The sequence below is a fragment of the Malaclemys terrapin genome, chromosome 2 (genome assembly GCF_027887155.1).
Source record: "Malaclemys terrapin pileata isolate rMalTer1 chromosome 2, rMalTer1.hap1, whole genome shotgun sequence".
Classification (NCBI taxonomy): domain Eukaryota; kingdom Metazoa; phylum Chordata; order Testudines; family Emydidae; genus Malaclemys; species Malaclemys terrapin.
The window spans coordinates 155026899-155042829 of NC_071506.1; the positions used below are offsets into that span (position 1 = coordinate 155026899).

The 15931-nt window shown below is 41.2% G+C and overlaps 1 long non-coding RNA gene across 1 annotated transcript in view; it reads right to left on the reverse strand.

Annotated features, from left to right (window-relative positions):
* Nucleotides 1–553: 553 nt before the first annotated feature.
* The window catches only part of LOC128830803 (uncharacterized), an 80237-nt gene continuing 64859 nt past the window's right edge, over nucleotides 554–15931 (reverse strand). Inside the window, exon 3 of the long non-coding RNA XR_008443689.1 lies at nucleotides 554–1217. This is a non-coding gene — a long non-coding RNA (uncharacterized LOC128830803). The remainder of the gene's footprint in view (nucleotides 1218–15931) is intronic.

The following is a 15931-nucleotide window of genomic DNA, read 5'->3' on the forward strand; positions in this document are numbered from 1 at the left end:
CGGCAGCAGGGGAGAGCAGAGCCGCAGTGGGCTCGACGCCCTCCCCCGGCGCTCCGGCCAGTCGGGGAGAGCGGAGAGCCCCGGCCGGGCCTGGCGCCCTCCCCTGCCACGTTGGGGGGGGGGGGTGGTGGTGGTGGTGGGGCGGCGGGTGGCTCTTTTGCCTAGGGCGGCAAAAAAGCCAGAGCCGGCCCTGCTTCCAGAAAGACATTGAATCTTGATCTGAAGACATAAAGACATGGAGAATCCACTATATTTCTGGTAGTTTGGTCCAATGGTTAATCATTCTCACTGTTTAAAAATTCGTACTTTATATCTAATTTGAATTTGAGGTGGCTTTAACTTTGAGCCATTGGATCTTCTTATGCCTTTCTCTGATAGGTTAGACATCCCTTTAATACTGGGTATTTTTTCCCCTGGGTTGGAAAGAGTCCACACAAAAAAATGGGGTAGATGTGGTTTAGCAATTGAATGATGTCCCTTCCCCAGCACAACCCCACTCCCCCCAAAAGTTCTATTTTAAACAGATAGTATAAGCTTGAAAAAGTCAGTTTGGTTTGAGAAACCATCTTTGCTAAAATTATTCATGTCATCCACTAATCAACTGATATTTAATTTGACAGAAAGTAAATGCAGTGGCTATTCAAGGACTTTAACACTGAAGGAAGGAAACATTTTCACATACAAATAATTTTCATTCGTAAGTGATTATAAGATGAATATCCTTATGCATCTATTGTCTATTTTGATTGTTTTTTAATTTACATATATCAATGATAAAACATTGCTCTCGGTGTAATGATTAATGCCCACTTTTTTATAATCTGGTAAGTTTCTTTACTTTAAAAAGGCTTGTTCTTATTTTAATGGTATGCTGTGTTGGTGTGTGGTTTTTTTTGTTTGTTTGTTTTTAAATAATTTTCTTTTCCTCCTCATGACTCTGCTTGATTTTTTTTCAAATAATCTTTGTCAGGATGATTTCCCAGATCTTTGTCTTTTCTTTCTTTTAAATGTTCTCTGGCTTTTCTTGTCTTAGGTATGGTATATTTTTGTTTTCCTCTTCTTGTGACTTTATCTTTTGGATCCTTCTCCATCTCGCTCCCCTTTCTTTCTCACATCCGTGGCCTCATTTCACTTCTTTAAATTCTTTACCTCACTATTGTTGCTTCCCTCACTTCAGAGGATAATTCCCTGAAGAGCCGTTCAGTTTACTCGCTTCTCTGAAAAACAATACTGTGTTTGAAAAACCAAACAAACTTTGTATCGTGGCTGCTCCTAGGAGGACAGGAGTTGAAGCACATGGATATCATCAGAATTAGTGCAATGGGGTTAAAGAAAAATATAACTTCTGAATTAAGTAGGAAAAACAAGATTAGTAAATTTATACTTCAAATTCCCATATGGTTCCATTCTTTTTTATTAGCTAAATAAACAGCCACTGAAATGGTTGCTAACAGATCTAGCACAAAAGTGTGCCATTGTGCAGAGGACGGCTTATTTATAAAGAAATAAAGATTGTAAAGTGGAAAAGAATACAGCTGACAGAAGGAGAGAGAGAAGTAAGTCTTAATATACTCCAAGACTGTAAATTGCCAAACAAGATGTTCATGTTAATGCAGACATGATATTGTCAGAGCTGTATTATAATGTCAGGAAGGCTGGTTCCATTTTAGTCCTGACAACCATGTAATCAAGCCAAGAGCAGATTTACTTAGGAAGGTTGGGGGAAATGTTAAAGGACAACATCAAGTTGCCGTTTTTTCCTTAAGTTTTGTATTCTTTTCCCCTCTCCTCATTATCCGTAATACCATCTTAGGGACCTAAACATATTTTTCTGCATGCATCAGTTGGTGTTTGTTTGGTTTTTTTTTTAAATTTGGCTGCCTTTGAAACTTTTCTTCCATGTTAATAATAAAATATAAATTTCCATAACGCTTTTGTTTACAACAACTGCAATGCTAAGAGATTCAGGATCCAGCCTGTGGTCCAGCCAGTCCAGCACCTTCTCTTTGACAGTGGTCAGAACCAAATACTCCAGGAGAGGTGTAAGAACCACTCAGTATAGAGTTGTGGGATAATTAGTCTCCCATACTAGGTCTCATCCTGGTCTCTAAGAATAAGATATTGGTTCAGGTCCTGCAGCATAAGGCTTAATATCCTTTACAAAAACTTTTTTTCATGTCCCCTCCTATTCACCTCCTACCACTGAAAATCCTAATCTTTTTCAATTTCACTTCATAGAAGAGTTTGTTCCTGCCATTCATCATTCCTATCACACTTCTCTGAACCCCTTCACTTCTGTAATATCCTGTCTGAGACAGGATGACCACATTTCTTCTTTCTGATTCTCTATTAGAGAAGAGGCCTGGTGGTTGTTGGTTTGTGGCCTCATTGCCATTTTACGGTGTCTGTCATGGACCTGATAACCCTCTATTCACCTTCTTCTATCTCTTCCAGCCCCTCAGGGTACATCTACATAGCAACTAGACACCTGTGGCGACTCTGGTTTGTGGGGCTTGGGCTGCAAGGCTGTTTCATTGCTCTGTAGACTTCTGGGCTTGGTCTGGAGCCTGGGCTCTGGGACCCTTCCACTTCGCAAGGTCCCAGAGCCTGGACTCCAGCCTAAGCCCAGAAGTTTACACAACAATGAAACAGCCCCACAGCCCAAGTCCTACAAGCCAGAGTCCACTGGCATGGGGCAGCCACAGGTGTCTAGTTGCTGTGTAGAAATACCTTTTGTGTCTCACTGATATATACCCATCTGCTATCTTGGCAGCCTCATCATTGGCTTCATGCTTAGATCATAGGATTATAGAATCATAGGACTGAAGGGGACCTCAAGAAGTCATCTAGTCCAGTCCTCTGCTGCACTCATCTTCAGCTTCACACTCCTGGGTAACTGTGTCTTGCATCCCTCACTTTCCCTGTGGTCTTGGCATGCACTCACTTCTCATTTTCCCCCATTTATTCACTATTTTCCCCCTAGCTCTGAGCAACTTTCACCAGCCCCTTTGGGGAAGCCACTGAAAAGGTAAAAGACATCAAAATCTGTAGTTTTGCAAACAAATTTTAAACACAGAGATGTGGATGCAAACACAACTACCAGTATAAAGGTTTCCAAGGAAATTTTACTGAATCAAATTCACACTAGTAAGTCAATTAGGAGCTAGTTATGTGGTAAAATTTAGTCTTTGGGAGACTGAAGTATGTTTAGGCACACATGGAAAATAGGCAGGAAATCAGTTTTCTGAGACAGACCAGATGACCCTAACAAAAAACCCCTGCTCAGTGCTGCCAAGGAAGGCAAAAAACTTAAGTCTCTGCCAAATTGACCTGGAGGAAAATTCCTTCCTGGCCCAAAATGTGGCAATTGGTTTAACCTTGAGCACGAGAGCAAGAATGAAACAGCTAAGCATCTAGAATCATAGGATTTGCTTTACTGAGTCAGACCACTGGTCTCATCTACCCCCGATGCCCTGCCTGGGGTCAATATCTGATGCTTCAGAAGAAGATTGGGGGGGACAGACATAATTCATCTGGCCAATTTTGTACTAAGGTAGAAAAAAAATTCTTCCTGGCCCCTGTACAGGCAACTGGCTGAAGCTCTGAAGCATGAGATTTGACTGTTCTTAGTCTCTTGGCTAGAGAAAGACAAGTGTTTCATTGAGGGAACAAAGCAAAAATTCATTTTCTGTTCATGGTGTGGGAGTGAGGGATTGTGCCATCTTTACTTGCCTTGAACAGTACCTTACTCCATAAATAGTGCCATTCATATGAATAGCATTGGCTGTGGAGTAAGGCACTACTCAGATGGTGTACAGGTGGCACCTGCTGGCCTTTACAGAACACAACAAATGTGCACAAACACATGCCCAAGTCCTGTACCTCCACAAATGGACAAAGGCCCAGACTGTGGAGAAGTTACTCACTGTGGTGAGCTCTGTCTCATACAAGCAGTCCCACTGGAATCAATGACTCTACTTGGGTTGGTAATTGCTCAGCAGAGGGAATTGGGGGTTCACAAACTGGCCCTTAATAAAAAAAAAAATCAGTGTCTGCTTATCAGTAAGGTGTGAGGTGTGAGGCAGACTCTGAATTGCCCCATGGGGTCTCCTGTCATTCTCTCTCCCTCTCACTCTCTGTGTGTTTGGAATGTGGATGCTTTATGCACTGTGGGACCTGTGGAAGGAAATGTCAGTATTAGAGCTAAACCACTCAACTGTGTTGATTGTGCCAGAGCCTCTGCCCTGAGCCTCAGCCACAGGGGATGAAACACAATAATGGGAATGTTGACTGGTTCTTTCCCCCAGAAAGCTGAGTTTCACAGACAGACTCCTGAGCTGAAGAAATATATTATTTATTTGCCGCTTCAGGGAGTGATCAGTCCACTGAAACAGGGCAATGCATAGGGTAAAATGCAAGAGCACAGCCACATTTAGATGTTCGTCTTAAATACATTGTTACAAAGTTATTTATGATATACTGTATAAACACCTTTTCTGCCCAGCACTGACAGTAGTATGCTAACTTAGTTGTTTACCTGATCAGGTTGCTGAGCAAATTGTTCACCTGTTTGAACTGCTGACCTAGCTTTTTACCTAGCTGTTCTTTCCTTGCCAGACAAACAGGCATCTTTTTACATGTCCGAACACCTAACATATACATTCTATATATCACACCCTACAGGGAAGATGGCACCATCTCCCATGCGACACCCTGATACCACCATGCCTTTGAGCTGCAGCTTCCTGTCCAAGTGGATGCCTTTCCAGTAATCTCCTTTTGTATGCTATTTGGATCTATTCCATGACACAGCTACCATCTGAATGCTTAGAAATATTCATTAATTTGTATCAGAACAGTGCCTAGAGACCCCAATTCCATTTGAGATTTTGTTGTGGTAGGTGTTTTAAGAATATATAGTAAGACTCAGGTCCATCCTCAAAGAGTATATCTCAAAATGCTCTCTCTCAGTTGAGACTTTGTTATTCATTTCACACCTAGCAATTTCTGGTTTCTGTAAAGGAAATCCATTACATAAAACTACTCAGCAGAGTGAGAACAGAACATTTGGGCCATTACTACATTATTTACAAAATAATATGCACAGATCTTTAGCCAAGGCCCTGTGGAGGTGTGAAAAGGGTATATGGAGAAGGAAAACTGCAAAAGGAATGAGCAAGAAGGAAGGAGAAAAGTTGGAAAGGGACATTGATGAAGAGAGAGAGATTTTGCTCACATCCAAATCCTGGATCCGGTTGCACTTGGACTCTGTGGTGTTTGTAATCTGGCTTTGACATTTGCTGCCTTGCCCCAGTCTATGGGACTAATGACATATCATTCAGTGGATGACATCTTCATCATCTGGACCCATGGAAAAGAAGCCCTTGAGGAATTTCACCATGATTTCAATAATTTCCATCCCACCATCAACCTCAGCCTAGATCAATCCACACAAGCGGTCCATTTCCTGGACACTACTGTGCTAATAAGCGATGGTCACATAAATACCACCCTATACCGGAAACCTACTAACCGCTACACTTACCTACATGCCTCCAGCTTCCATCCAGGACACACCACACGATCCATTGTCTACAGCCAACCTCTAAGATATAACCGCATTTGCTCCAATCCCTCAGATAGAGACAAGCACCTACAAGATTTCTATCAAGCATTCTTAAAACTACAATACCCACCTGCTGAAGTGAAAAAACAGATTGACAGAGCCAGACGAGTACCCAGAAGTCACCTCCTACAAGACAGGCCCAACAAAGAAAATAACAGAACACCACTAGCTGTCACCTTCAGCCCCCAACTAAAACCTCTCCAGCGCATCATCAGAGATCTACAACCTATCCTGAAAGATGATGCGGATACAGACTAACACGGCTGCTACTCGGAAACCTACAATAAGAAAAGTAAGCTAAAAAGTTTAGAACAAGCAGTTGCCCAATCTTAGCAAAAATAATTGACAAGAGAAATAAATGTGCAAATCAGCTGCAAATAAACTTTTCATATGCCTTTAAAGAAGCAAACATCCTCCCCACCTTAGGGCTTCACATACATCAGCTTCCCTTTGAAGGATCTTTAATAAATATGGGGTAGCTTATAGAACTGGTCAGATCCATTACTAGAGAAACCGTATTCAAAAATACTTGTATTCAGGCTGCATGTGGCCCCACCCCAGCATCAGGGCTCCTGTGTAGCCCTGCCAAGGCTGCTATTCCAGCACTTCGGGCTTGAGCAGCAGGCATAGATCCTTGATGCTAGTTCTGCAGAGTACCGGAGCCACCAGAGCTATATAAACATTAATCTTGGTGCCTTGCCATTGTGGTCTTCCACAATGGCCTATATAGATGCAGCACAAAGACCGTCACTCAGCATATATAGGGTGCACAAGTATGCTTGTGTGACCATTTCACCAGAGAAGCCCTTAGGCTGGGATTAAGTGGCGCAAAGAGCTTTATGCTGGTTCTCCCCATGTGGGTGAATTTCAACCAGGGTATACGGGGCAGAACCTTAATGATGTTACTCCGTACAGTTTTTAGGAGCTTTGAAAGCTTTTTAGTTTGCTTTTTAATATCCTAATATTTTAATTGAAGCAGAAGATACTCACAGGATGCTATTAAAGAAGCTAAATAGTGATGAGGATGAAAGGCAAATTATTATCATGAATCAAAAACAAGCAAGGAGATAGAAAACAAGTAAAATCCAATGATCTGTTTTCATCATAGCAAAAGGCTCTTAGCAGAGTGCCACATGGCTCTGTACTAGGTTTCTGGTTCATTACATATTTATTAATGAGATGGATAGGGGCTTATCAGTGAGGTAGTCAAATTTGTAGTTGGCAAAATTATTTAAGTTAGTCCACCAGAAATGAATATGAAGAACTTCAGAGAGACCTAATCAAGAGCAGTCAACATTATGGCAAAAGTTCATTTTGTTGATAAATGCAAAGAAATGCACGCAGGAGGAAAAAATGTAAATGTTGCCTACAATTTACAGGGGTCTAAATTATCTGTTTTAACCAGGCCCGCTGACAGCAATTCTGGGCCCCAGGGCAGAACAGTCAATGGGCCAAGCTGCTACCAGATGCGCTGCTGGGCGCACACTTCCGGCATGGCCAGGGCTTCCACATGCCCGCCCGGCTGCCTTCACTGCCACCAGTACCACCTGGCACGCACAATTTCCCCTCTTGCTCCCCTCTTCCCCCCATCGGCGGGCCTGGTTTTAACACAGGAAAGTAGCCTTGGTGTCCCTGTATTCAGTTTAAAAGTCATCTCTACTCACTGTCAGGGCCGGTGCAACCCATTAGGTGACCTAGGCGGTCGCCTAGGGCACTAGCATTTGGGGGGCGGCATTTTCTTCAGCGGCGACCGCGGCGGCTGGATCTTCAGCTGCCCCGGTCGTTGGCAGCATTTCGGCGGAGGGAGCTGGGGCAGGGTGGCGCAGGTAGGGCCGCCTGCAGCAAGTAAGGGGGGAGGCGGCACACAGGGGAACTCCCCACCCCAGCTCACCTCTGCTCCGCCTCCTCCCCTGAGCATGCCGCCCCACTCTGCTTCTCTCCCTCCCAGGCTTGTGGCGCCAAACAGCTATTTGGTGCTGCAAGTCTGGGAGGCAAGAGAAGTGGAGCAGCGATGGCGTGCTCGGGAAGGGGGCAGAGCAGAGGTGAGCTGGGGTGGGGAGCTGCCGCACGGCTCCCCGGGTGGGGGGGGAGCTGCCACGGGGGGGGGGGGGGGGTTGCCTCAGGGCGGAGGAGGGGTGGGGAGTTGCCATGGGGAGGGTGCCTCAGGGTCTGGGGGACGGGGAGCTGTCGCAGGGCTCGGGGAGGGGGGAGGGCGCAAGGTGGAAGTTTTGCCTAGGGCGCGAAACATCCTGCACCAGCCCTGCTCACTGTGCAGCTGTGGTCAAAAAAAGCAAACAATATGTTAGGATTCATAAGGAATGGAATGAAGAATAATACAGGAAATATTTTAACATCATCATAGAAACTAATGATGCGGCCTCATCTGCAATATTGTGTACCCTGGGCCCTATCACTATTAGAGATGGGCCCAAAACAAAGCTTTTTTTTGGATCTAATTTGGATCCAGATCTGAATCTCGCCCCTTTTCCTATAATTCAGTGGTGCTTGGAACTGGGGTGTTGGTTCACACCAATATCTAATAGCTAATATGGTAATACTGTTACATAACACAAACGAAAACCCACAGCAAACAAGCTATTTCCATCCCCATAGGTAAAGCCAATGAGTTTTTTGAATGTTTTAAGAAAGGTTTAGTACAGAGAGGTTACACTAAGGTTACACTGAATGATATTTCATTGTAACGCCCCTACTCTACTTGCACTACATGGATGACATGGGCGTTAGTCCACGAAAGTTGTGGGATGATCCTTTACTCTCACAGCCGTGTTAGTCTGTATCCGCAAAAAGAACAGGAGTACTTGTGGCACCTTAGAGACTAACAAATTTATTAGAGCATAAGCTTTCGTGGACTCTCACAGATCTTGGGAGACAGACCTGTCCTCGCTTACAGACAACCCCCCAACCTAAAGCAAATACTCACCAGCAACCACACATCACTGAACAAAACCACTGACCCAGGAAACTATCCTTGTAACAAAGCCCGATGCCAACTCTGTCCACATATCTATTAAAGTGACATCATCATAGGACCTAATCACATCAGCCATACCATCAGGGGCTCGTTCACCTGCACATCTACCAATGTGATATATGCCATCATGTGCCAGCAATGCCCCTCTGCCATGTACATTGGCCAAACCGGACAGTCTCTACGCAAAAGAATTAATGGACACAAATCTGACATCAGGAATCATAATACTCAAAAACCAGTGGGAGAACACTTTAACCTGTCTGGTCATTCAATGACAGACCTGTGGGTGGGTATCTTACAACAGAAAAACTTCAAAAACAGACTCCAATGAGAGACTGCTGAGCTGGAATTGATATGCAAACTAGACACAATCAACTCAGGATTGAATAAGGACTGGGAATGGCTGAGCCATTACAAACATTGAATCTATCTCCCCTTGTAAGTATTCTCACACTTCTTATCAAACTGTCTGTACTGGGCTATCTTGATTATCACTTCAAAAGTTTTTTTTCTCTTACTTAATTGGCCTCTCAGAGTTGGTAAGACAACTCCCACCTGTTTATGCTCTCTGTATGTGTGTATATATATCTCCTCAATATTTATTCCACTCTATATGCATCCGAAGAAGTGGGCTGTAGTCCACGAAAGCTTATGCTCTAATAAATTTGTTAATCTCTAAGGTGCCACAAGTACTCCTGTTCTTTTTTCTTATTGTAGTGTACTATAAGCATTGGTGCTCTGTGATCCCTGGGGAAGCTACAGACCAAGAGGGAGGCCTCTCTTCTAGGGCCTGATCTAGCTTTTATTCAAGTCAATGGGATTCTTCTGATTGATTTAATTGGCAGCTGGATTGAGTTCCTAATGAGGGTGGGATGGGGGTATCAAAGGTGCTGATCCTCTAAAAATGCATAAAGTAATGGGAAGAAAAAAATTAATTTCCCTCACAGCTAGTTTGCAGGGAACTTTCCCCAAGACTCATAGAATACTTTGTGTTTATGTTCTTTCTTTAGAGAGTAGAAAATCAGCTCTGTTTTTCGACAAAGGTCATGAAACAGTTTGTACTAACTCAAGCAGATTTAAGATGTAGCTGTAATTTTCCCCACAGACAGAGTTTCTATGCTTTTTTGTTACATGCTCTAGGCCAGTTTATAGTTTTAAGACATAAAATTACTACCTTAACAGAAAATTCTGGAAGACAGTTTTTCAAGTTGTGTAGGTTTTTATTTTTCCAAACACTAGTATTCACTTTCCTTTCAGTTATACTTTTCCCCAAAAATTTTTTAAAGAAGTCTGAAAAGTAAAAAGTTAAGCACACAGAATGTACCTAAGACCTTGCCTGTAAGTCAGGTTAAAGAAAGTAACAAGAGTGATATGAGGAGTTCATTGTCATCCTGGAATTAGGAATATAAAATATAGGTTTCATATAGCTATTTATATAGATATCTATATAGTGATAAGTAAGACTGTTAAAGCCCATCTCTTCTCAAACTAGACCTCGAATTGTCTGATTGTGTTTATTTTCCTAATTTTTCTTTGATTTGCAAATATAACTTGCCATGTTAAAATATCCATTAGATTGTAAAAAATGGTTGTAGAAACAAGGCTATCATGTGCCTTGTTTCTGGAACGTGCATGGAGATGGAAGGTAAAAACAAATTGACATTGTTTATAGCTCTGACCTGCCTGACAACTTAATGTCTTGGGTGGTGTGGTATCCCCCCAGCTCTTTTCACTATATAAGGGGACTTGATTACTCCTTCTGTTGAACCTAAAAGAGAGCCTTGGCACACCCCTGGACTTTAACAAGGTCTATGATTAGTCTTTTGATCCAATATTCTATCAATGGCAGACATTAATACCTTTCACCATAACAATATTTTCCTTGAGTTCAAGTGGTGTATTCCTATGCTTTTGAAGCAGAAGGCTATGACTTTTACGCTTACTATCCCCAAGAAATCCTGAGTAGTCACAATCACATTGACCTCACTGGAGGCTCTGAAGTTCAAAAATGTTGGCCTAAATCTGTTTTTGCCTACTAAATCTGGAAGATAGAGTTCCTTACAGCCTAAAGTTGTTTTCTACCCCAAGATTTATTTTCAAGATATTCTGTTTTCTTTACCATACTGCATTCTATTCAGTGAAAGAACAATATACATTTTTAGAACGTTCAGGCTCAGTTATGAGTTTCTACTTGTAGGGTGTTTTTCCAGCTTAAGTAAAAAATAATTTTTATCCTCAAAATTACTAAAACAAAAGTAGAGATAAACAAGAAATAGTAGGGACCAAATCTTAATAATTGCTCTCAATGACAATTTAGGAATGTGCCCCATTCCTCTCCTCCACCACTATTTTAGTCACGTGTGGTTCTTACCGTGCCTTAAGAGATTAAAGATGGTGACTAAGGACAAGCAAAATATTCACAATGAACAACTATGAATAAAGACTGCATAATAATAAATAATTAAAAAAACTATAATACAAGCAAGTAGTAAACAATGGTTACTGCAATCATCATCTTTTCTATATGTTTCTTTGTGGAGAGCTTTCAACAGAGATTATACTTTCTACGAGTGTCTCTCTCCTGGTGAGGGCATTTTTCTCTAGGTAAATTAAAACCAAATCTATATTATTCCCTAAAATCAGTAGTAAATCTTTGTCAGCTGGCATGCCTGGCCTCTAGTGCCCCCTGCTGACCCAACATGGCTCTGCAGTGCCCTACCTCAGTTTTGTTTCTTGCAGGGCCCCTTAAGAATTCCACATAGTCCAAAGATAATGACAAATTCTCTTGCTGGGGTTCAACTTTATTAGACTCAAATAAACTTGAAATAAAGACTGTGTCCTGTAGTCTCTGACCTTGGCTTCAAGGAATTGCACAGCCTTCCTTCCTCCTTGGAGCCTGTGTTTGTGGGCTCTCATCAGCTCCTCTAGCAGCTTCTCCAGCTGCTTCCTTCAGAAACACTTTCAGCAGCTCTGTGTCATTCTTTCCTTTACCTCACTGGGCTGAGAGAGATCCATAAGTAGCAATCCTTCTCTTGTTCTGAAGGAAGAGACAGAGTATATACAGCCTTCTTCCCAGAGCTTGTCCCGATCGGCTGAAAGAGCGGGGAACCCGGCCCTGACTACTCTGCAAGGCTCTTGATGCGAGATCCTTTAAGAAACAGTAGCCTAGGTTTTCCTTGAGCATTAACTGTTCTCCTGGGACCATCTTCCTCTCTCCAACACCTAGCTTTGCCTTCCTTAGGTCTTCATCTGCTCTAAAAGTCCCAGGTCTTTAAGAAACACACCACAGAACAGGTTTGACTGACCACTGGTCCTTATTATCCTGTTACAGTCCTGTCTTAGTGTATCATAGATAGTTAAATCACCTACTTTTGCCGAAGTCCTGTAAAGCTGAAGAAAGTATTTAAACCAATTCAAAGAAGTTTTTCAAGAATTAACCATTTAAAATAAGTGTTTCTTATAAACCCACCACTTGCTTTAATGAGTGGTCTTGAGACAGGAAAATTAATAAGACTTAAAAATCTTAAATTCAAATCAAATTCTGCTATTTCTCTGTGTATGTCTCATCCCCTGCATTACATAGTTTAAACACTGTGGCATTTAGCAAGTAAAGCTGTTAATATCTTCAATTTCAATAGCATTTTCATATCCCATTAAACTCATTACAAGAACAATTTAAATATAACCTACTGGTAGTGCTCTTACAAACTCTGTCTCACCAACAATGAGATGTTGTCATGTTGCAAAATCAGTGGAGGGCTGGAAGGCTGCTTCCTTTTGATACTGTGTTGTGATTTCCTTTGTTCTCTGTTCTTCTTAGGTGTCTGGTTGATGTATTTGCTTGTTTGAATGAGATGGGATGAACAGGAAGAGATAAGAGTGCTGAAAGCATTTAAGAGTCTCTCTGTCTCTCTGAGGAATTTGTACTCTTGATTTTCCATAGTCTTACTGAAGGAGGAAACCCTATCTCTTACAGGGGCTTGGCTGGATTTAAATGTCACATGCTTTTACCTCTTATTCACCCCTCATTCTCAAGGGTTGGTGTTGGTAGCATCTTCAGTTCATGAATTTCCTATAGTGCATACATAGCAGGGTTATAATTCTTCAATTTATGGTTGTGTACTGCCTTTGTCTTTGTGGAAACAAATTCTCATAACAACTATAAAGAAATATTTTTAACTTTATTTTATTCAGTACATTTTCTGGGATGTCCTTTTAGTTTCATCATGATTGAATAGGATTTGAAATTGTTTCAAATGACTTCACACTCCTGTTTTGTGTACTTAAAATAATCATTTCTTAAACTTGAATGATTCTTAAAGAGACTTTTAAATGTAAAGAGTCATCAAATAAGGTATCATAATAGGAGTATCTTTTCTTAATAATCCTTGCAAAGGTGGTTCTTGTTTTCTTGAGTTTGGTAAGGAAGATGCTTAAGCATTGCCAGAGAACTGATTCCTCAATCAATATAAATTTTTTTTATCTTCAAATGACTTTTAGATTAGTAACCATCTATAGTAGGGTCCATATTTTGTATAAAACATCATTATTAACATAGCAATGATATCAAAAAGTTACTATTTATATGTTTGCAATTAGAACATAAGAACGGCCATGCTGGGTCAGACCAACGGTCCACCTAGCCCAGTATCCTGTCTTCCGACAATGACAGATGCTTCAGAGAGAATGAACAGAACAGGTGATCATCAAGTGATCCATAGATACAAAACACTTGCAAATGAAAATCGCAAGTGAAGCTTTTACCATCTTAAGTATTTACGAATAAACAAAAGTTCAAGTATTTCTACACATGGATTCCACTCTTGGTGTGCATATGCCTCATGTGCATAAGCTCAGATTCTTTTGACCCACAGTGTCCATTGGGTCCTCAACCTACATGAAATTCAGTAAAGACAAGTGCAAAGTACTACACTGAGGAAGGAAAAAATCAAACACACAAATACAAAATGGTGAATAGCTCGCTAGGTGATAATACTGCTGAAAAGCATCAGGATGTTCTAGTGGATCACAAATTGAACATAAGCCAACAATGTGTGCAGTTGCAAAAAAGGCTAATATTATTCTGGGGTGTATTAACAAGAGTGTTGTATATAATACACAGGATGTAATTGCCCCACTCTACTTGGAGTATTGTGCCTAGTTTTGGGTGCCACACTTTAAGAAAGCTGTGGACAAATTGGAAAGAGTCCAGAGTAAAGCAGTACAAATGATAAAAAGTTTAGAAAATCTGACCTAAGAAGAAAGGCTAAAAAAAAATTGGTCATGTTTAGTCTTGAGAAAAGATTGAGGGGGAACCTGACAACAGTCTTCAGATGTGTTGGGGCTGTTATAAAGAGGACAGTAATCAATTGTTCTCCATGTCCATTGAATCTAGGACAAGAAGTAATCGGCTTAATCTTACAGCAAGAAAGATTTAGGTAACATATTATGAAAACTTTCTAACTGTAAGGATAGTTAAACACTGGAACAGGCTTCTACAGAATACCTATCACTGGATGGTTTTAAGGTCAGGTTAGGCAAACACCTGTCAGGGTTGGTCTAGGTTTACTCAGTCCTACTTCAGCATAGGGAGCTGGACTGGATGACTTCTTGAGGTCCTTTCCGCCCTACATTTCTGAGATTGTACCCTGTTTCCCCGAAAATAAGACAGTGTCTTATATTAATTTTTGCTCCCAAAGATGCGCTAGGTCTTATTTTCAGGGGATGTCTTATTTTTCAGAAATGAAAAATGCCTTATTATCGGTGGATGCCTTATTATCGGGGAGGTCTTATTATCGGGGGGATGCCTTATATTACAACGAGAGGCAAAACTGTAAGTAGGCCTTATTTTCGGAGGATGTCTTATTTTCGGGGAAACAGGGTATGTGCTCACACACATCCGTATGAGGGCATAAAGGGCTGACCAGGCCCAATCACCCCTTAGTTCCTTTTATGGTCTGTGGCAATGAGAAAGAAACCCCGTTATGTCGGCCTGATTTCCTAGCAAAAAACAAACAAACAAACAAAAAACTGGTTGGTTGATGATGTAGGTAATTAGTTTTATTTTGCCTTGTTACTAGTTACTTGGGTAGGGATACCACCCTCTCACTCCCCACTCCTCTACAGAGAGACTGGCTATCATGGCAGAAGCGAAATACACAGGGTTTAGAACTTCTTCTTCTTTTAAAGTTTCCATGCCACTAAATGATAGACACTCTTGGTATCCTTTTTGTTTATCCTCAACTGCTGCTCCATCTGCTGCTCATTTTCCAAATGGACCCAAAAGGCCCAGTAAGCCCACCTAAAATTGTTGCTTTTTGAGTGCTCCATAAAGGTCTCTAGGACACAGAAAGGAAGAATATAGCTTAGCCTCAGGCTTCATCTATCCTTAAACATTGGGTTGAAATAGCTACATTGGTCAGGAATGTAAATAAGCCACATCCCAACTCACATAGCTATGCTGACATAGATATGCCGGTATAGTCTCCATTGTGTAGACATAGCTTATTCCTCTGGCCAGTCCCTTCCCTCTGGAGTATCCAGTCCCATATGTTCAAGCCAGTAACTACTTCCCTACTCCCCCCTTCCATGGCTAGATCCCCTTCTCCCAGTGGGCACTATAGACCTTCCTAATCAGGTCAATTAGTGAAACCTCAGATACTAGAGAGACACGAAGAGGAGAATGACAATGATCAGACAGATATGTGAGAATAACTAATCCTGGCTGCAATTTCTTCATTCTCCCCTGATGAGGTAATGAACCCCATCTCCAGTCAATGATTTTAAGATGTTCCAAGATCTTATTGAGTGTTTGGTAGAGGCTCTGAACATACTATTGGAGGTGGTGCAAGAGAAATTACATAAACTGCTGGACATTCTCACTTTTCCATGCCTGGTAGGCTTGCTATGCCTATAAACAAGGGACCATTTGAGTTTTCAGAAGACCTGTGATTAGAATAAGAAAATTGTTTGACCACAAAAAATGTCTTTGCAAAATGCAGATTCGATAACACTGAAGCATTTTGTAAATTCATGTCAGTTTCACCAAATTGTTTCAGCCAAAACACTCCCCTCAAAAAATTCTGAAATCAAAATGTTTAGGTTTGATATATTCATGATAAAACTCTTCAATTTCAAATGTCCTTTCATTTTCTTTTAAAAATATCAAATTACATTAAAATGTTTGAAATGTAAACAAAACTTTTAGGTTTTGGTCAAACAAAATGTTTCATTTGACCCCAAATGAATTTTTTTCAACTTTTTGATTTACCAAAAAATTTTTAAAAATGGACCCAAAATGATTTTTTTTCAAT